Source organism: Pan paniscus, chromosome 12 (genome assembly GCF_029289425.2).
Source record: "Pan paniscus chromosome 12, NHGRI_mPanPan1-v2.0_pri, whole genome shotgun sequence".
NCBI classification, from domain to species: domain Eukaryota; kingdom Metazoa; phylum Chordata; class Mammalia; order Primates; family Hominidae; genus Pan; species Pan paniscus.
In genome coordinates this window covers 76,626,733-76,648,857 of record NC_073261.2, presented here as the reverse complement: position 1 = coordinate 76,648,857, position 22,125 = coordinate 76,626,733, and positions in this window count along the sequence as shown.

The window sequence follows — 22,125 nt, the reverse complement described above, 5'->3', positions numbered from 1 at the left end:
AAAATCATTTTCATCATTTTCTTCTTTTTGCAGAAATAAAGAATCCTATAGTCTTAAAAAGAAAGCAGCACTGGGAACAGCTTTTTTTTTTTCAAAACTTTTATCATTGAAATAAACGCTAAGAAAAATGAGACACAGGAAAATGCCATTACAGAGAAGAGCGGAGTTAAGTATGGCTATGATCATACTTGAGAAATTCAGTTATATCAAACTGAAAATACATTAGCCGTGTTGATTAGATACAGAGGACGTGAAGTAGGTCTAATACAGCCCTAGATTCTTTTATTTAAAATTTTAGCAGGTATTGGTAACAGGGTGTTTTTCCCTGTTTGAATTGTTTTCCCTTACAATTAAGAAGGTTATATCTTAATTGTAAACATGGCTCTTTTCCAAATTTCTGTCAATATTTTCTAGCATCTCATGTCCAGAACTGGACCTCATGATTATTTTTAAATTATTCTAAATACAAGGATAGAGTTTTGTTTCTTTTGTTTTTGTCTTCTAAGCATATTTGAGTTTATAATATTTAAATTTTAAACTTTCTGTAATTTTGACTTCCTCAATATTTTTAATATTTATGTCATATTTCACCATTTTTATGATTGCCTAAAATATTTTCTATAAATAATAAGATTATCAGTATTTTCAAGGTTGAGTAAATAGGCTAATTATATATCTTTATATTTGTATTGCTAAGGTCTGGTTTTATGGCTCGTCAAAATTCAATATTAAGAGATAGATGACACTCAGGAAAAAAAACAGATAAAAATAAGAACAAAATAGTAATTATTGATGACTTTAAATTGTGTTCAACTATGTGTGTTCTATTTAGGTAAATAGCAATTATTGATATAATACCACATCCACTTAGTAATTAATATTTTTTCTTTTGGTTTTGGCCACATAGGAAATTTTACAAACCATGGAAACAGAACTCTCAAGTTTGCACTTAAAGTAATTAATCTGCATCTCATATCCATATTAAAATGAGTCTGATATTATCGACCCACTTCCGCTGAGCCAGCTTTCCCCTTTATCTTGTTCAGTCTGGCTTCCTCCCTAAATACAATACTTAAACCACAGTTACTAAGGTCTTTAAATATCTTTCATAATGTCTTTAAAATCTATCCCTGTGTCATGTACATATTCCAGTGGTTTACACTCTAGTGTTGCCTAAGTCCTGCCACTTTAATAAGTTAATCCCCAGAATCCAGAACATATACATACCCATTCACAGACATTATGCATTTTTATCATATTTTCTGGGCTATGAGGTCATAATACTGAGGATATTTCAGCTGCAAGAAAAGTCTAGCTTAAACATGATGTAATTAATTAGCTCATGTAATGAAGTACAAGTGTAGGGTAGTTCTCTAGGTTAGTTGATTGAGAAACTCAATAATTTCCTCAAGTGTCCAGCCTCTTGTTATTACTTATCTCTGCAAACCACAGCCACATTTGCAGTATAAGACTGGTTCTCTTAATGGTCTTAAAGTATCTCTGAGGAGGAAGAAGATCTACATTGTTCCTTCTTCCTGTTCATAAGGATAGAAGGACATGCTCCCTGGAAGTTCTCTCTTAATTGTAAATATGACTCTTTTCCAAATTTCTGCCAATGTTTTCTAGCATCTCATGGCCAGAATAGGACCACATGATTATTTCTGAATCATTTCAAAGAGAATAGAGCTTTGTTCCTTTTGTTTTTTTGCCTTCTAAGTATATTTGAGTTTACAATTTTTAAATTTTGAACATTCTGTGATTTTTACTTCCTCATTTAAAAAAATTTATATCATATTTCACCATTTTTAATTGTCAATATATAATTTTCTATAAATAATATGATAAGTAATGAAAGGGCTGATTTATAGGGGTGGTTCTTTGTTTTAGAAGTAAATGAGAAAAATGAATGATTTTAAAAAATTAAGTTCAAGGATGGTAAATGCAGAAGTTAAAGTACCTACTTATAGAAACTGGTGATACTTTGAAGTTTTGTTGTGGAATGAGAAATGGATATGACAAAACCTATTTTAATGAAGAATAAGAGATTTGATAATTAGCCAATTTAATAATACTGGAACTAAGAGGAGTCCCTTGACACTGGAAAAATCTGTTTAAAACAAATAAAGGATGCGCCCCCTTAAACTTTTGACAGAAGATCAAACCAGTAAAAATGTTACTGGTGCCTAAGATGCCATGGCAATGTACTAAGAATCATAGAGAATGCCAGACATGGAAGACAGTTTCTTACCATAAAGAAACTTACATATAGAAGGTTTAGAAAATCATGTGAAAAATTGAACAGCAATAACAAAATAATTAAGCAATACTTGAAGACAGCCACTGTAGATGTCTTATAATTAAATACATCATAATTTGCCAAGAGAATTACTCTGATAATAATGTCAACTAGAGGTCATATGGGAAAAATCATTAAATGAACATACAAAATTCATTAATTAGAAAGTTACTACACATCAAAACATCAGTTTTGTATTTATTGCTAATACCACCAAACATTTGAGGAAGAAGCAATAAAAATCTTGTACAAACTCAAAGTATAAGAGGAGGGAATACTACATTATGAAGTTGGCATATCCTTGATACCAAAAACTGAACAAAGATATTATAAGAAAATTACAAATATTCCTCCAGAATGTAGATCCAAGTATCTTAAAACAATATTCACAAATATATTTGTATGCTTTATATATTCAAATAAACTTAAAAGCAAAACGAAAAAAAACCCAATATGTTAAAAGACATATTGACCAAGTGGAGTTTGTTTTAGGAAGACAAGGCTGTTTTAATATTTTAAAGTCCAGCAGTATAATTTACTACATTAGCAGAATAAAAGAGAAAAATCATGATACAGAAAAGGTATTTGAAAACATTCATACATATCCATGTTTAAAAAAAAGTCAGTGAACTAGTAGTTCTTAGAAGGAAATGTCCTCAACCTGAAATATAGGGCATCTATGAAAATCCCACAACTAACATCTTACTGAATGGTAAAATTTTGAATGTTTTCCTCTTTAGATCAGAAATAAAGCAAAGATGTATTCTTACAACTTCTATTTAACTTTGCATTGGCAGTTTCAGAGAATACAGTAACACAGGGAGAAAAAGCAAAAGGAATATAGGCAAGCAATTAAGAAGTAAAAGTCCCTTTATTTGGAGACAATGTGATTTAAACAATCATCAAATGTATGTTTTGATATATAGTAACTTTCTAATAAAGAATTTCTTATGTTCATTTAATGATTTTTTTCCCTATGACCTGTAATAGAAATTATTATCTGGGTAATTCAGTTGGCAAATTATAATGTATTTAATTATAAGCCATCTAGAGTGGCTGTCTTCAACTATTGTTTAATGATGTAGAAAATCCTAAGGAATCTATTTTAAAACTAGAATTTATAAGGGAACTTAGCAAGATCACAGGAGACAAGGTCAATATACAAAATTAAATTGTATTGCTATTCTTAGCAGCAGTCAAATGGAAAATGAGATAATACCATTTATATTAGTGCAAAAAACCATAATATACTCACAAATAACTTTCAAATAAGCAGTGCAAGATATCTGCACTATAAACAACAAATCACTTGGACAACTTTTTTTAAAACCTGAAAAACTGGAGAAACATACAATATTCATTATTTTGAAAACAATATTATTTTCAATTTTCCCCCATTTGATGTATATATTTCATGCAATTCAATCAAAATCTCAGTTATACTTTTGTAGAAATTGATAAGTTAAATGTAGAATACTAATGAAAACGGGACCTGGAATAGCCTACACATATTGAAAACAATGAGCAAATTTAGAGGACTTACATGCCTATTTTCAAGACTTGTTATAAAGGTACATTAATCAAGACAGTGTGGTATTAGAATAACAGCATATTTACAGGTCATTGTAGCAAAATAGGAAATCCAAAAATAGATTAACACATATATGGTTAACTGATTTTCAACAAAGAGATCAATGCACCTCAATGGGGAAAAAATCATTTCAGCAAATGATGCTGGTTAAAAGTGTGGGGGAAGAAAATGAACCTCAACCCAACCTCACACCACACACAATAATTTGAGATGATTCATAAACTTACACATAAAACTTAACATATAAAGCTTCTGAAGAGTCATAAAAGAACAACTTTATGTTCTGAAGTATGCAAAAAAAATTCCTGGGCACAAAAGCACGAATTCAAAATAGAAAAAATAAAGGAAGGGTTATATAAGTTTTACCAAAATTAAGAACTTCTGCTTATTGAAAGCTGCCATTAATAAAGTCAAATCACTGGATTGGAGAATATAGTTTCAAGACATGAATTTTACAACAGACATATTCAGACTATATAATGAATTCCTATGAATCAGCAATATAAAGAAGACAACCAAATTTTTTAAATGGTTGTGAGACAAATTTTTCAAAAAAGAAAATTATCCAATAAGCATATGAAAAATGCTTCACATCTTCAGTCACAAGGAAAATGCAAATTGAAACTTTAGGGAGATACTGTCTTCATACTCACAAAAATAACCCAAATTTTAAAAACTGATAATGTTGGGAGGATATGTAGCACCTGGTACTCATACATTGCTGGTGGCAGTATAAAATGCAGCCAGTTTAGAAAGCTATCTGACAGCTTCTTACAAAATTAAACATACATGTTTACTATAACCTAGCAATTGCATTTTAAAATATTGTCCCAAGATAAATGAAAGCATGTTCATAAGAAGACATACAAAGATGTTCCCATTGGCTTTATTCATAAAAATAAATAACTGAAAAAACCCAATGTACATTATCAAAAGAGTGGATAAATAAATCATAGCATATTTAAAGAATGGAAAACAACTCCACAATAAAACATAACAGTTACTGATATATGCAATGCTATTTGATGAATCTCAAAAAAAATTAAGTTGAGCAAAAGAAGCTAGACACAAAAATTGCTATATATTGCATTTTATGAAGTTTTAGAATAAGCAAAACTAGTCTATAGTGAAGAAAAGCAGAATTGGTTACTTCCAGTAGAGTTGTAGGGTGGGAGGAGAACAGGAAGAGATAATAGAAATATTCTGCCCTACTGTGTGGCTACCTGAGTGTATACACTTCTCAAAATTCATCAGATTATATACTTAAGATACGTGCATTTCATTGCATGTGAATTGTGTCTCATTATTTTACAAAATATAACAATGGAAAATCCATATACAGGCATGTGACACTTAATGACAGAGATATATTCTGAGAAATGTGTCTTTAAGAGATTTAGTCACACAAATATAATAGAGTGTACTTACACAAACCTACATGGTATGGCGTACTATACCCTTATGCTAGATGGAATAGCCTATTGTTCCTAGGGTGCAAACCTGTACAGCATGTTACTGTACTGAATACTGCAGGTAATTTTACCACAATGTAAGAATTTATTTATCTAAACACATCTACACATAGAAAAGGTACAATTAAAGTATGGTGGGTTTTATAGTATTTTAGGACTATCATCACATATGTGGTCTGTCAGTAACAGAAACATTACGCAGCACATGACTATATTTCAAGGAAAATTTACAGAGGACAACCATCAGGATCTCTTACAGAACGTGACTCCTTGTCAATAATAAAATGAATGTGAATCTAGGGTAATTCAGCTGCGCTAGGCAAAAAGGTTAAAGGGGAAAGCAAATATACATGGCTACACATGTAGGTACCACTAGCTGGTCATGACCTAGGCAAGGAGGCGAGTCTTTTGCCTTTTCTAAATTTCAATTTTTTCATCTGTAAAATTAACATTATTGAATGTCAGTGCATTATGCTGTTTGGAATTTTTTGTTGTTGTTCTTTAAAAAAGCAAACACATAGAAATAAGAAATGCAGTGGTGTAGGGCTTCAGATCACAGCCCATTTAGGTCTCCTTGTCTTGACTTCAGTGGCTTCTGCAGCCACTGTGTTTAATTATATGATTCTGAGGAAGATAACTCAAAGCTTTGGATGTATGTACCAATCAGCCTAAAGTTAATTAACCTACACTTATACTTAATGTATGTTACATGTTGACATATTATTCTGATGTTTAATGGATCTGGATTATTTTTATGATTTTATAGCAAATTGAAACTTTCAATGATACAAAAAAATAAAATAAAATAAAGACTTCTGGCCCAGGGCATTATTCACTGTTTTGTGTTTTTTTTTTCTTTTTTGGTGGGGGAGGGATGGGGCAGGGCAAGCACACATCTAAACTAGATTTTTTGTTTTTTAAAAATACAGAAAAACCCTATTTTTTAAATTGGACTTTCTTCAAAAATACTGAGCAAAGGAAGCAAACATTTCACAAGGCTGTAAGGACCCTTAAAATCTTCTTCAATGGTGATTTTTATTAATAGACAATGCTATGATGCAAAATAAACAAAAGGAACTAAATGCTGTTATCTGGAATTAAAAGCACATACTTAAAGTAAAACATGAAATATATACACTGCATTATGGAAATAGGTTTACTGTCAAGCAGGCAATTAAAAACTAAAATATAGTGAGCCACAGACACATTCATTTTCTAACACTGGATGAATAACAAGTGGGCTTTTTTACCTTTCTTTTTTCTTTCTTACAAGGAACACAAGAATACAATGTATTTCACATAGAGTGGAGTACATATTTTCAAACAATGCTGACACATCTTTATTGTTCAGTCTGTTTCTAGGAAAATTAAATCTCCTTTTTCAGTTTGTGGACAGTTAGCTCGGCTGCACATGTTAATAGAGACCCTCTACCTGAGTTAATTTACCATTTAGAACTATCTGAGTGTGAAAGTAATCCTCGTGGTAAACAACATGTACTCCACGGTAAACACAGCATTATCCCCAGGCCCAATGACGGAGTCAACTCAATAAATAGAAGTCCTGGCAGTAATTCCTACCTTTTACAATTAAAAACTAATTATTGGTTGAAAATAAACAGTGTGGTAATTTCATTCATTACATGCAACAAACAAAGCCCTACAAAGCTCACGTATTTGAGAATTTGTTGTATTTTGGTTAATGAATGAACATTAAAATACATATACATATTTTTTACCATATTTCTTGACAATTTCACAAGGACAATTACAGCACAGGCACAAGAAAATTGTTGTTAAAAAATGCAGTTGACTAAAATGTGTACCACAGAAGATGATCATTTGTCCAATAAAGATTCTAAGACATCAATGACACAATTAGTAAAGGAACAGAAGTTTTCTATTGCCAAGACATTTGCTGCAAATATAACCTTCAATCTCTTTTATTAAATCACAACTGAAGACACCAGTAATATGGTTAGCTAGAATATGCTCTATTAATGGCTATTATTTATTAATGCATAGTAAATAGCTATTATACATAATTTACATATATCCTTTAATTCTCACAACAATCATGAGACCTACCTCATATTCATTGTTCATTTTGAATACATTAGATTCATTTTTATGCATTTAATTCATGAAAAATTCATAATCAAATTGGTTTTGAAGCCGAGTGGAGATGCTTCCATCAAATCAAAGGCTACAGTAGATACTAAAAGATACTAGAATATTTATATACATTTACACAATAATCCACTACTGGAAACTTAACCTGATAAATAATCATAAAAGTACTTGCATAAGTCACAGGAGAAAAAAAATAAATCAAGGCAAAGTAAAAAAAATAAAGGTACAGTGGGAAAGAAAGTCCTTGTAAATTTACTACAAAGAAGTTGTATTTAATATAAAAAAGTATTGTGCATAATTGTTAGAGTTGGGTTACAAACTCAACTCTGATCAAAGCAGAGAGAGAAGTCAATTATAAGATTTTGATATGGTTTGGCTGTGTCCCCACCCAAATCACATCTCAAACTGTGATTCCCACCTGTATTAGGCCATTTTCACATTGCTGTTGAAGACATACCTGAAACTGGTAACGAAAAGAGGTTTAATTGGACTTACAGTTCCACATGGCTGCAGAGGCCTCAGATTCATGGCAGAAGGTGAAAGGCACTTCTTACATGTCAGTAGCAAGAGGAAAATGAGGAAGATGCAAAAGTGGAAACCCCTGATAAACCCATCAGATCTTGTGAGACTTATTCACTATCACAAGAATAGCACGGGAAAGACTGGGCCCCATGATTTAATTACCTCCCATATGGGTCCCTCCCATAACACGTGGGGATTCTGGGAGGTAAAATTCAAGCTGAGATTTGGGTGGGGACACAGTCAAACCATACCACCACCTGTCAAGGGAGGGACATATAATCCCCAAGTGTGGAGGGAGGGAGGTGATTGAATAATGGGGGCAATTTCCCCCATAGTGTTCTCATTATAGTGAGTTCTCACGAGATCCGATGGTTTTATAAGGGGCTATTCCCCCTTCATTTTCTCTTCTCTCTCCAGCAGCCTTGTGAAAAACGTGCCTGCTTTCCCTTCTGCCATGATTGTAAGTTTCCTGAGGCCTCCCCAGCCATATGGAACTGTGAGTCAGTTAAACCTCTTTCCTTTATAAATTACCAAGTCTCAGGGAAGTTCTTTATAGCAATGTGAAAACAGACCAATACAGATTTATTGTTCCTAATATAAAATGCCAATGGATAGAATAAAGCCCATTTCCCCTCTCTGCCCTCCCTAATAAATATTAAAGTATAAGAAAAATTCTTCCATGGAGCCTCATAAAAATGACTCTTTAATTAACTTGAAAAGCTCTTCAACAGCATGCTTACCGCATCTCCTTACGTGCAAATCAAAAGTTCTAAAGTATAGCTTAGTGAACAAATCTACTAAGGGACTAAATAATGGTAAAAATACAGACGTCTCATATGGTCTTGTATGAATAACAAGCATATTTAGAGTATATAGTAGAATGAATTATAAACTATTTAGGGTTGTAGTTTTTAAAACTTACACAGAACTCATGGTCTCTGTTATAGACACCAGAGAAAGAGTGAGAGAGGTGGTAGGTGTGGTGGAGCTCTGGTATCTTACTCCTGGTTTTACCCGGAACAACTCCTTACTTATTACTTCTATATTGGGTTTTCTTATTATTTGAAGAGAGGTTCCACTGAAAAGGAAAAATGGGTATATTGTAGCATTAACCATCACTGTGAAAATATTACAACACAAAATTGCAAAAATACAGTAATGGCTAATCAGGACTCCAAATTTAGTAATAATAATTATAAAAGTTGAATTGTATACAATTATTACAGTTGAATCACAAATTCAACTCTGACAGTAAAAGAAATGAAAGAGAGAAATCAACTTAAAAGATTCAGGGCCAACATGAGCCAATATATTGCTGCCCTTGTGGGTGATGATTATGTAGAGTAAAAAGAATTAAGGAAGATTTTTATAAGATACTAACAGAATACAAAATAGTATGCATGGGATGTTTATAACTGTAAAAATGAGTACATGTAAATGATAAATGGAAATACACAAAGATGAAATTTTGTTGTGATTTCAAGGTTTTTTATCTTTAAACATCCCTTTAAAAAGATCAATGATTTTGACTACATAAAGTTTTAGGACAAAAGGCAAATCACTATATGATAGAAAAATTTGCCACAAATGCAATTGTAAAAGGCTTAATACCCTTATTAAAATAGAAAATTATTAAATGATAGGAAAAAAGACTCTAAATTTTCTAATTTCAATAATTTGGAGTTTGACTAGATAAAAATAACAGCAACAAACATTATGTAATATTACCATATTCCAGGAACCTTTTAAATTACCTTACATAAATTAGGCAATTGAATCCTCATAACAATCCTTGTGAATTACGTACCATTTTTAGAGATGAAGAACCTGAGTCACAGGAATATGAAATAAATTGCCCAAATCACATGGCTAGGAAATGGTGGCTCCAAAATTCAAACCCAATCAGTCTAGCTTCAGAGCTCATGCTCTCAAACAACACACTAACTGCCTGCCAAAGCAAATTACTCTCCGGCTCTACCCTATTCCAAAATATTCATACCACATCATGCAGCAATAACATTATCACCTCCTATCTGCATGCTATTCTATAAATTTCAGAATGTTGTCATATGCATGATCTGATCCTCAGAACACTTCTGATAGCAAGAACCCTCTGCTCATGCTGTCCCTGTATCATTGATCCCAATATTGCTATTGCACGATGTTTGTTTGACATTTACAACCATTTTGTAGTCTTGACTTCTTGTTCCCTCATCTCTTGGTCCCCTATGGACATTCTAGTCCGTAGGGTTTGATTATCTGGATTTCAGAAAGAATCCCAGGGCGTTGTTAAATTCCATCAATTATAGGTTGTTATAGAAAAAAAGAGAACAAACACATCTACTATAACATCCTGATTTGTCAGAACATTTAAATATTGAAGACATGCTGGGCACAGTGGCTCATGCCTATAATCTCAACATTTTGGGAGGATGAGGTAGGAGGATTGCTTCAGACCAGGAGTTTGAGACCAGCCTGGGGCAGCATAACAAGAGCTGTCTCTACTAAACATAAGAAAGAATTTATTGGATATAGTGATGAATGTCTGTCGTCTCAGCTACTTGAGAGGCTGAGGTGAGAGCATCACTCAAGCCTGGGAGTTTGAGGCTGCAGTAAGCTATAATAGCACCATTGCAATCCAGCCTGGGCAACAGAGTGAGACTCTGTATCAAATTAATTATTTATTAACTTATTTATTTAGGTGTGTGTGTGTGTAGACAACCAAACTTACAAAGCTAATTTCTCATGGTATATAAATGTAAAAGTGGCCAGTGATAATATTAGCCAGACAAACACCCTAACATTAGCTCTAATGTGGATAATAAAGTTATAAATGCTTTAACTATAATTTTAACTATCATTTTCTTACTGAGAAAAATTACATGTACATTATACAGCTCCTAACAGGAGGCCAGAAATCCAGGCTTCTAAGAAAGACTGTGATATACTACTGGACAATGGAATTCACATTTGAGAATACAAGAAGCATCAAAAGCCTTTGTGTCCAGTCAACACTTTAGAGTTTTCCTATAAATAGAAACAAATATCTTTGTACCCACATTTTTTAAAACTCAGTATTGTTAGTCTATTTTACTGTTGAGACCCCAGGAATTGAATAGCCAGAAAGTGATAGGTCATAGTGACAGATTCAAACTTCACTGCTGTTTCTACCTAGCAAAAAGCCAAAACCCAACCAATATTCCATTGACTATTTGTTTTAAAAATAACTAAAAATAGCTTTCTTTAAAAAGTGACTTAAAGATTACAGAACAAAGGGAATTTTTGGACAGAAGTAATGTAAAGAGAATATGATGCATGTGATTTAGCTAAAAGTATGGAAAAAAGTCAATTACCATATTTTCTTAAAATTCAGATCAGGAACTAATTTTGCAGTTGTCAATTTTCTAATAACATGAAATCTGATCTTTGAAGTATCATTATAATATATTAAAATAATTGATATTAAATATGGCCTCTACCTCATTTGGGATTAAAATCAGTAAAATCATCTCAGCTCCTTTAGTGAGAGAATTATCAGACTATGGGAAAGTAATTTTGTTTTGCTTTTGCTTTCAAATGAGCAAATGCTCCTTTTAGGAAAAAAATACAGATGAATGAAGAAAAGATATAAAATTAAAGAGATATATTTAATAATAATCTCACCACCAACAGCTAACAAATATAATTACAATAATGCTTTGCAATAATGCAATGCAATAAAACACTGGACATGTGTATTTTAGTCCATTAGTGTTGCTATAAAGGAAATTACGAAGAAAAGTTTATATGGTTCATGGTTCTGCAGACTCTACAAGAAGCATAGTGCTATCATCTGCTACTGATGAAGGCCTCAGACTGCTTTCACTCATGGTAGAAGCTGAAGGTGAACCAGCATATAAAGATAACATTGTGTAAGACAGGGAGAAAGACAGTGGGGAGAGAAGTGCCAGGCTCTTTTTAACAATAAATTCTCACAAAACTAATTAGAATGAGAACTTATTACCATGAGGAGAGCACCAAGCTCTTCATGACAGATATGCCTCTGTGACCCAAATACTTCCCACTAGTCTCCACTCCCAACACTGGGGAGCAAATTTCAACATGAGATTTGAAGGGGACAAATATCTAAACTATATCAATGTGCTATTACTGAAGTTTTTTTAATGTATTGACTTATTTAATCCTTATTACAAACCTGTGAGGCATGGACTCAAATTTTACAGTCTCCATTTCACAGAAGAGAAACTAAGCCATAGAAAGGATAATGTGACTTGCTTCAAATCACATAGCTACTAAGTGATAGTGAGGCTTCAGTCTCCAACATCTTGGCCTTAGATCAGTGATTGTTATCACTATTCTCTATTGCTGGCAACAATAGAGAATATATCATGGACATAAAGGAAGCAAATAGTCCACATCCACTGGATATGGACTCACGTGTCAAATATTATAGACTGTATTAGTCCATTCATGCTACTGATAAAGACACACCTGAGACTTGGCAACTTACAAAAGAAAGAGGTTTAATGGACTTACAGGTCCATGTGGCTGGGGAACCCTCACAATCATGGTGGAAGGCAAGGAGGATCAAGTCATGTCTTACATGGATGGCAGCAGGCAAAGAGAGAGGGCTTGTGTAAGGAAACTCCCATTTTTAAAACCATCAGATCTCACGAGACTTATTCACTATCATGAGAATGGCATGAGAAAGACCTGCCCCCATGATTCAATTACCTCCCACCAGGTCCCTCCCATGACATGTAGGAATTATGGGAGTTACAATTCAAGATGAGATTTAGGTGGCGACACAGCCAAACCATATCATTCTGCTCCTGGTTCCTCCCAAATCTCAAGCCCTCACATTTCAAATCCAATCATGCCTTCCCAAAGTCCCCCAATGTCTTAACTCATTTCAGCATTAACACAAAAGTCCACAGTCCAAAGTCTCATTTGAGACAAGGCAAATAAGTCCCTTCTGCCTATGAGCCTGTCAAATCAAAAGCAAGTTAGTTACTTCCTAGATACAATGGGGGTAGAGGCATTGGGTAAATACAGCCATTCCAAATGACATAAATTGGCCAAAACAAAGAGATTACATGCCCCATCCAAGTCTGAAATTCAGCAGGGCAGTGAAATCTCAAAGCTCCAAAATGACCTCCTTTGACTTTATGCCTCATATCCAGGTCATCTGCTGCAAGAGGTAAGTTCCCATGATCTTGAGCAGCTCTGTCCTTGTGGCTTTGCAGGGTATACCCTCCCTCCTGGCTGCTTTCACAGGCTGGCATCGAGTATCTGTGGCTTTTCCAGGCATACAGTGCAAGTTGTCAGTGGATTTACCATTTTGAAATCTGGAGGACAGTGACCCTCTTCTCATAGCTCTACTAAGCGGTGCCCCAGTAGGGACTCTGTTTGGGGGCTCCAACTGCACATTTCCCTTCTGTACTGCCCTCACAGAGGTTTTCCATGAGGGCCCCACCCCTATAGCAAACTTCTGCCTGGGCATTCAGGTCTTTCTATACATCCTCTGAAATCTAGGCAGAAGTTCCCAAACCTCAATTCTTGACTTCTGTGCAACCGCAGGCTCAACACCACGTATAAGCTGCCAAGGCTTGGGGTTTCCACCCTCCAAAACAACAGTCCAAGCTGTACCTTGGCCCCCATCAGTCACAGCTAGAACAGCTGGGACACAGAGCACCAAGTCCCCAGACTGCACACAGCAGAAGGACCCTAGGCATGGCTCACAAAACCATTTTTTCCTCCTAAATCTTCAGGCCTGTGATGGGAGGGGCTGCCACAAAGGTCTCCGACATGCTCTGGAGATATTTTCCCCATTTTCTTGCTGATTAACTTTTGGCTCCTTGTTACTCATGCAAATTTCTGCAGCTGGCTTGAATTTCTCCTCAGAAAATGGAATTTTCTTTTCTGTCATTTTGTCAGGTTGCTAATTCTTCAAACTTTTATGCTTTGTTTCCCTTTTAAAACTGAATACCTTTAATAGCACCCAAGTAACATCTTGAATGCTTTGTTGCTTAGAAATTTCTTCCACCAGATATCCTAAATCATCTCTCTCAAGTTCAAAGTTCCACAAATCTCTATGGCAGGGTCAAAATCCCACCAGTCTCTTTGCTAAAATGTAACGAGTCATCTTTGCTCCAGTTCCCAACAAGTTCCTCATCTCAATCTGAGACCACTTCAGCCTGGAATTCATTGTCTATACCATTATTAGCATTTTGGACAAAGCCATTCAACAAGTCTCTAGGGAGTTCCAAACTTTCCCACATTTCCTGTCTTCTTCTGAGCCCTCCAAACTGTTCCAATCACTGCCTGTTAGCCAGTTCCAAAATTGCTTCCACATTTTCGGGTATTTTATTCAGCAGCACCCCACTCCTGGTACCAACGTACTGTATTAGTCTGTTTTCACACTGCTGATAAAGACATACCTGAGATTGGGCAATTTACAAAAGAAATAGGTTTATTGGACTTACAGTTCCACATAGTTGGGGAAGCCTCACCATCATGGTGGATGGCAAGGAGGTGCAAATCATGTCTTTTTTTTTTTCTTTTTGAGACAGGGTCTCACTCTGTCACCCAGGCTGGAGTGCAGTGGCACAATCTCAGCTTACTGCAACCTCTGCCACCTGGGTTCAAGTGATTCTCCTGCCTCAGCCTGCCAAGTAGCTGGGATTACAGGTGCACATCACCATGCCTGGCTAATTTTTATATTTTTAGTAGAGATGGGGTTTCACCATGTTGGTCAGGCTGGTCTGGAACTCCTGACCTCGTGATCTTCCTGCCTCAGCCTCCCAAAGTGCTGGGATTACAGGCGTGAGCCACCATGCCTGGCCAAGCAAGTCATGTCTTACACAAATGTCAGCAGGCAAAGAGAGAAAGCTTGTACAGGGAAACTCCCATTTTTAAAATGATCAGATCTCATGAGACTTATTTGCTATCACAAGAACAGCACAGGAAAGATCTACTCCCATGATTCTATTTCCTCCCACCAGGTCCCTCCCACGACATGTGGGAATTGTGGGAGAAAAAATTCAAGATGAAATTTGGGTGGGGACAAAGCCAAACCATATCATGGATGCTATGCAAGTGACAAATTTCAGATAAACTTATAATCTGAAAATACCTAATATTTTAATATCTTGATATTGTCTACCAAATTAACCAATTAGCAGAAAAAAATGCAAAATGAATTTGTTAATGTGAGAAAAATTATGTCCTGAAAATGAGTTCAGTAGAAAACATAATGGTACTATTACACTTAGATTTGATATTCAATTGTCTTACTTCCATCAATTCAATACTTTCCCACACAAAGTACTTTCAAATAATGTCATGATCAATACTGATTGAAATTCAAGTTGAAGAAAATAGGATTTTTATGTACTTTATTAAGCACTCTCTCATATATCTCATGAAAAAATCATCAGAGATCTAGCTACAAAATTAACAAGTTCACTTTTGAAGCTGATGCATGGGAACTTTATCTGAATAAGTGGTGGCCTCATTTTCCTCCATTTCTTCAAACTGCCATTTTAGTAGAGCTACCTATGTATCTTTTTTAAAAAATACAGATAATGTCAATTCAATCATTCCCACCAAGTGATTCAAATAGAAAATACTATATTTAAATATCAAAGCTAAAAGTGCAATTTGAATAGTCCTTGATTCTCACATTGCAATACAATATTTCAATGTTTAATAGAATCTAGTAATAGTTGTTTTATGAGGAATACATATACAGTTATTCTACAAAGACATAAAGACAACAATTTCTAAAATTTCTACACAAGAACAGAGTAAGTCTACACTATAGAAGTTAGATTACTTATGATCATGCAATTTCTCCACCCCAAATACATATGTGGTTTAGTGTTTGTATTATTAGGGGACAGAAAAGTGCAGGTTCATAATTATATTTTTATAGCATATTATATCAAGAAATAATCTTAGAAATTATCTAGTTGTGGCAGAAAAATCTCTTTTAATAGTTGTGGCAGAACTAAAAATTATCCAATTGCTGTTTATATAACCCAATTTTATTTCCTCTTGGGTACACAGTTAAACCACATGTCACAAGCTTCCTTGTGGCCTTGCATGTGACTGAATTCTAATGAGTAGATTGCAGGTGAGCATTATGTGTTCTATTTCCTGGCCTGGCCCACATAAGTATCTCCCATGCCTAACAGTCTATGCCTTTTTCCTGTTAACAGCTGATGGGAATGAAGAAGACACTCTGTCAGTGACACCCTGGGGATGGATGCCACCAACACACAAGAGCCTATTATTAAGTATTTGTGGATGCTGTAAGCCAGTTGTTGAAATGTTGATAGCTTGAAATTGACCATGGTGGCAGTACTGATCTAGCGAAATCAGCAATGCTATCATTAGGGCTTTTTTTCATTTCTTTTTTGGATATATATATATATAGAGAGAGAGAGAGAGAGAGAGAGAGAGATTTACTAGATTCACTAGGTTTACTAGAATACCATTGTCACTAGAATGGTTTCCTAATTCACATATGGTAGGTGACAGAGCCAAAATCTGGGAGAAATTTTTGTCTGATTCATTACTTGAAAAAAAGAAAAAAAAAAGAATTAGCTGACCAGTAACAACTACTTTAAATTGCTGTGTAGGGAGATATAGGGTGCCCAGGTTTGCTCAGGATGCTCTTTGTGCCCATTTTCCCAAATTAATATATTCCCTTTCACTTGAAAAAATGTCTTAGTTTGAATGATGGTCACTCCGGCAAGATAAAAACATAAAACGTGTCTTGTATTAACCCACTCAGGTTGGAGGTTTATCAGTCACATTCTCTGTAATATCTTTGCTAATACATTAATTCAATCCCTTAATTTTATAATAAGAAAATTGATATTTGATCTTCATAATGATTTTTTTAAGAAAAGCAGTTAGCTCATATATAAACTGTGTCACGTATGTGTAAAGTAAGGCATAGGGAGTAAAGCAATTTGCCAAATTGATAGTGACAGAGAATTAAGGCTGCAATTTCTAAGTTTCCAATTATCTATTGAACTCAGTATGTGACTTAGGTACCATGGTACCTTTTTGTTTAGGAAAATATGTATTTCAGTTTGTATTTTCTCAGCACATACCAATTGGAGAAAGGATAGAATTGTCCATAAGTATCCTGAATGGCCATACAAAATTTATTTAACATAGTTCTTGTGTCTCCTGGAGGCATTTTGTTTCTCATATAAACTGCAGTTGCTGCTTCAAAATTTTAACAAATTAAAGCCCACTTGGCTTCACGTCAAATCCAATGTCCCAAAGTTTTTGTTTTGTTTGGTTTGTTTGTTTGTTTTTTGCCAGCAAGTATAGTATAGAGAGACTCATTATTGGAATAAATAGTGCCTTTATCTAAAATCAATCAGAATTATATTGACTCTGGTCATGCAAACTCGTACTTGCATGCACACACACACAACCCGTACCATGCCCCTTCATAAAAGCCTCTGGATCAGAGAGGTTGGTTGACACTGGTTGAACAACAGAGTTTCTACTGTCCATATCTTTTCAACTTTTATTTTAAATTCATGGGTATATGTGAAGGTTACATAAGTAAACATGTGTCATGGGGGTTTGTTGTACAGATTATTTCAGCACCCAGGTATTAAGCCTAGTACCCATTAGTTACTTTTCCTGATCCTCTCTCTTCCCAGCCTTCAACCTCTGAAAGGCCCCGTTGTGTGTTGTTCCCCTCTATGTGCCCATGTGTTCTCATCATTTAGATCCCACTTAAGTGAGAACATGTGGTATTTGGTTTTCTGTTCCTATGTTAGTTTGCTAAGGATAATGGCCTCCAGCTCCATCCATGTCCTTGAAAAAAACATGATCTCATTTTTTATGGATGCATAGTATTCCATGGTATACATATACCACATTTTATTCATCTAGTCTGATATGATTTGGCTGTGTCCCCAACCAAATCTCATCTTGAACTGTAGCTCCCATAATCTCCACATGTCATGGGAGGGACCTAGTAGGAGGTAATTGAATCATGGGGGTGGGTTTTTCCCATGCTGTTCTCATGATAGTGAGTAAGTCTCATGAGATCTGATGGTTTTATAAAGGGCAATTTCCCTGCACATGCTCTCTTGCCTGCTGCCAGGTAAGATGTGCCCTTGCTCCTGCTTCACCTTCTGCCATGATCATGAGGCTTTCCCAGCCATGGAGATCTGTGAGTCAATTAAACAGCTTTCGTTTATAAATTACCCAGTCTCAGGTATGTCTTTATTAGCAGTGAGAGGATGGACTAATACACAGTCTATCATTGTTGGGCATTTAGGTTGATTCCATGTCTTTGCTACTGTGAATAGTGCTGCAATGAACATATATGTGTGCATGTGTCTTTATAATAGAATAATTTAATTCATTTGGGTATATCCATCTTAACTTCTGGATTATTTCTACTAGCTGTTTATGTCCAGGTTCCTCTGTCTCAATGTCATTATCCCACAGCCATTCAGTCAAAATCCTCAGCAATCTGTTTCCTTTCTACATATTTTAATTTTGGTTAACATTTATGAGTAATGTATACTTTTCATGTTATATAATTTTGTCCTCACGGAAAACACATAAAGCAGGTGTGACTACTATCCTCATAAATGAAGAAACTAAGGTTTAGAGAGCTTAAGTAAAATATCTAAGTCCCCATAGCTAGTAAGAGGCAGAATTCAGATTTACATGTACATTGATATGATTATAAAGCTCACCTTCTTGGTTACTATTCTCTCCCCAGGTACTCTTTCCTGGTATCCCATAGTTCCTCAATAGTGATCCTTTGCTCTTATCTAATTATAACCTGCTTTATGTATCTTTCTACTATCACATCTTTGCTCATACCCATCTTTACCCCCATAATTTTTCCTTTGCCTGTCTACTTGAGTCTTAATCTTCAATACTCAGTTCTAGTTCTACATTGCCCTCAAGCTTCCTTCTTATTTCAGTAGACCCTTATTTGCCTCAAATCTGAAAGCATGAGATCAAGAGAGAATCTGAATTAGTAGTGCTGAGTCACAAATGCAAAGCAGCAAACCATTATCACCCAGGTTAAACATCCTGTTGACAAGTTTTATTTGGTCTGCATAGTCATTTTGCTTTTGTTTCCATTTTTAATTTAAAATTGTTTCCAAAACTTAAAAACTTTTTTAGAAAAATGCAGGCCATTCACGGTGGCTCATGCCTGTAATCCTAGCACTTTGGGAGGCTGAGGAAGGTGGATTGCCTGAGCTCAGGAATTCAAGTCCAGCCTGGACAACATGGTCAAACCCCATCTCTACTAAAAATACAAAAAATTATCCGGACATGGTGGCACATGCTTGTAATCCAAGCTAGTCTGGAGGCTGAGGCAGGGGAATTGCTTGAGCCCGGGAGGTGGTGGTTGCAGTGAGCTGAGACTGAGCCACTGTACTTTTAGCTGGGGCAACAGAGCAAGCTCTGTCTCAAAAACAAAAAAACAAACAAAAACAAAAACAAAAAAACAGAAAAGTACAGATTTTTTTTTTTTCAAATGAGAAAACAAAGGCATGGAGAGATTTCAGTTTTGCTTACGAGAACACAGTTGACTTAGTGGAATGGAGACCCAGATTTCCACAATCTGAATCTGGTGTTCCTTCAGTTCTACTTATACGTCGCTCTGCTATTTAAGCTGTATCTAAGACAGGTATGTACTAATTAGGTTTTATAATTACTGGCAGATATTTTTAAGTATCATACTTTTTGCTTGTATTTACACAGCAATTACTGTAGTACTTGATAAATACTGATTGATTCCCTGAATGACTCTTGTGCTAACTGAGGCAAAGTCAGAACCAATTCTTCCTTCTGACAAAGAGGAAGAGAGACAAATTAGTTTTACCCAGCAGTTGATAGTCACAATGTGTTGTCTGCTCCTGGAAAGTGCTCTATTAATACCATCCTGAGGCTCTGTCCTACCATAGGGCCTGGGTCAGCCATCCTGCGCTCCCAGGGAACTGGATGGGACAAAGGAATAACAGAAGCTCTGTGAGGTTAGATCACTTTAAGTAAAGGTCTCCAAATTAAAATGTACTCAAGGCAGACAGATACAATTTAATCTGATTTTCTCTGGTACAGGCCCAATATTAAGAAAACAATAATTCATCAGAATAAAAAATGACTCATTAAAGAAGTGTTTAAGATATGGAAAGAAGAACCGACAATAGAAAAAGACAGTTCTAAAGTTCTAGCTCTTCAATTTATTCATTGTTTTCTTTCCCTATACATAGAACAAAGAGAAATGGGCCCACAATAATCTATTAAGCATATGAAACAAGTTCCAATTTGCTTGTCCACTAGTCAACATGGCGGTCTGTGTTAGTCCAATGTGTTGCTATAAATAAATACTTGAGGCTGGATAGTTTATAAATAAATAGGTTTATTTTGGTTCACAGTTCTGCAGGCTGTACAGAAAATGTGATGCTGGCATGTTTCTGGTATAGGCCTCAGGAAGTTTACCATCATGGCAAAAGGCAAAAGCAGAGCAGATGTATGATACGATTAGTGCAGGTGCAAGAGGGAAAGGGAGGAGGTACCACACTCTTCTAAACAACCAGATCTCACATGAACTCAAAGAGTGAGAACTCACTCATTACCATGCAGATGGTATCAAGCCATTAATGAGGAATCCATCCCCATGAACAAAACATCTCCCACTAGGCCCCACCTCCAACATTGGGCATCTCATTTCAACATGTCATTTGGAGGGATCATACATCCAAACCATATCATGATCTATTATATTTAGACAATACTGGACAAGTAGGAACTTGTCTGTAATTTGAAAGTATATTATAACTTGCAAATAAATTGTGATAATTATAGTAATCAATAGCCTAATAAAAAATTGTATAATTGCATTTTTCTGATAATTTAAATAGGGAAAAATGTATATAAACCTACTTGTAGTAAATCAACACTTTACCTAGAAATAAGTCAGTGTAATAAATCCTAAGACTGAAATATATTGTTTTTATCTTGCCCTACAAGGATGAAACTAACGGGACAAACATTTCAAAGGTTAGAAAATTTTCCATCAAGCTTCTAAGACACTTAGTGGTATAACACCCTTTGGTACCACATTAATAATACTTATAAATAAATGGTTAAGAAGTTAGTTAATCCAAGTTTCTTGTAGCCTGTTAGCCTTAGTTGTACTGGATAGTACCACTTTCCTGTTCCTTTCTCCCACAATAATACATTATAAACACACACCACACACACACAAACACATACACACACACACACACACAATAGAACAGAACAAAAAAAAGTATATTAGAGTGCTTACGCTAACAAATCTAAAACAAAAACTGCTGGTTTCAGAAAGAAAAACCGAAATCACAACCAAAAATGTAAGTTGATCTATGAGGGCCCACATATAGGAGTCAGCAAATGTGATTGGAGCTTAATCAACAAAGGGAGGACATGATACATGGCCTTGAGACCATGAGGGAACTGGTATTAAGCCTTCTGCATAAAAAGTAGGCACTTGAAGAACTCCAACTTTTGGGAAAAGTGAGTAAACCATGTATACTCATTGGCTGACAGACACAGCAAATTGTTCTTATTCTATTTGATGTTTCAGGTATAGAAAGATATTACTACCAAAAATTAGAAGATTAGACCTTGTTCACCCATTGATAAGAGGCCCTGAGAGATGCATATACCAAGTTGGCAAATTAATCTAAATATTTATACAAGAATATTAACCTCGGCCGGGGGCGGTGGCTCACGCCTGTAATCCCAGCACTTTGGGAGGCCGAGGTGGGTGGATCACGAGGTCAGGAGATCGAGGCCATCTTGGCTAACACGATGAAACCCCGTCTCTACTAAAAATACAAAAAATTAGCTGGGCGCGGTGGTGGGTGCCTGTAGTCCCAGCTACTCGGGACAGCTACTCGGGAGGCTGAGGCAGGAGAATGGCGTGAACCCGGGAGGCGGAGCTTGCAGTGAGCTGAGATAGCGCCACTGCACTCCAGCCTGGGCGACAGAGCAAGACTTGGTCTCAAAAAAAAAAAGAAAAGAAAAGAAAAGAACCTCAATATCTTTGAGGTTCTGGCAGA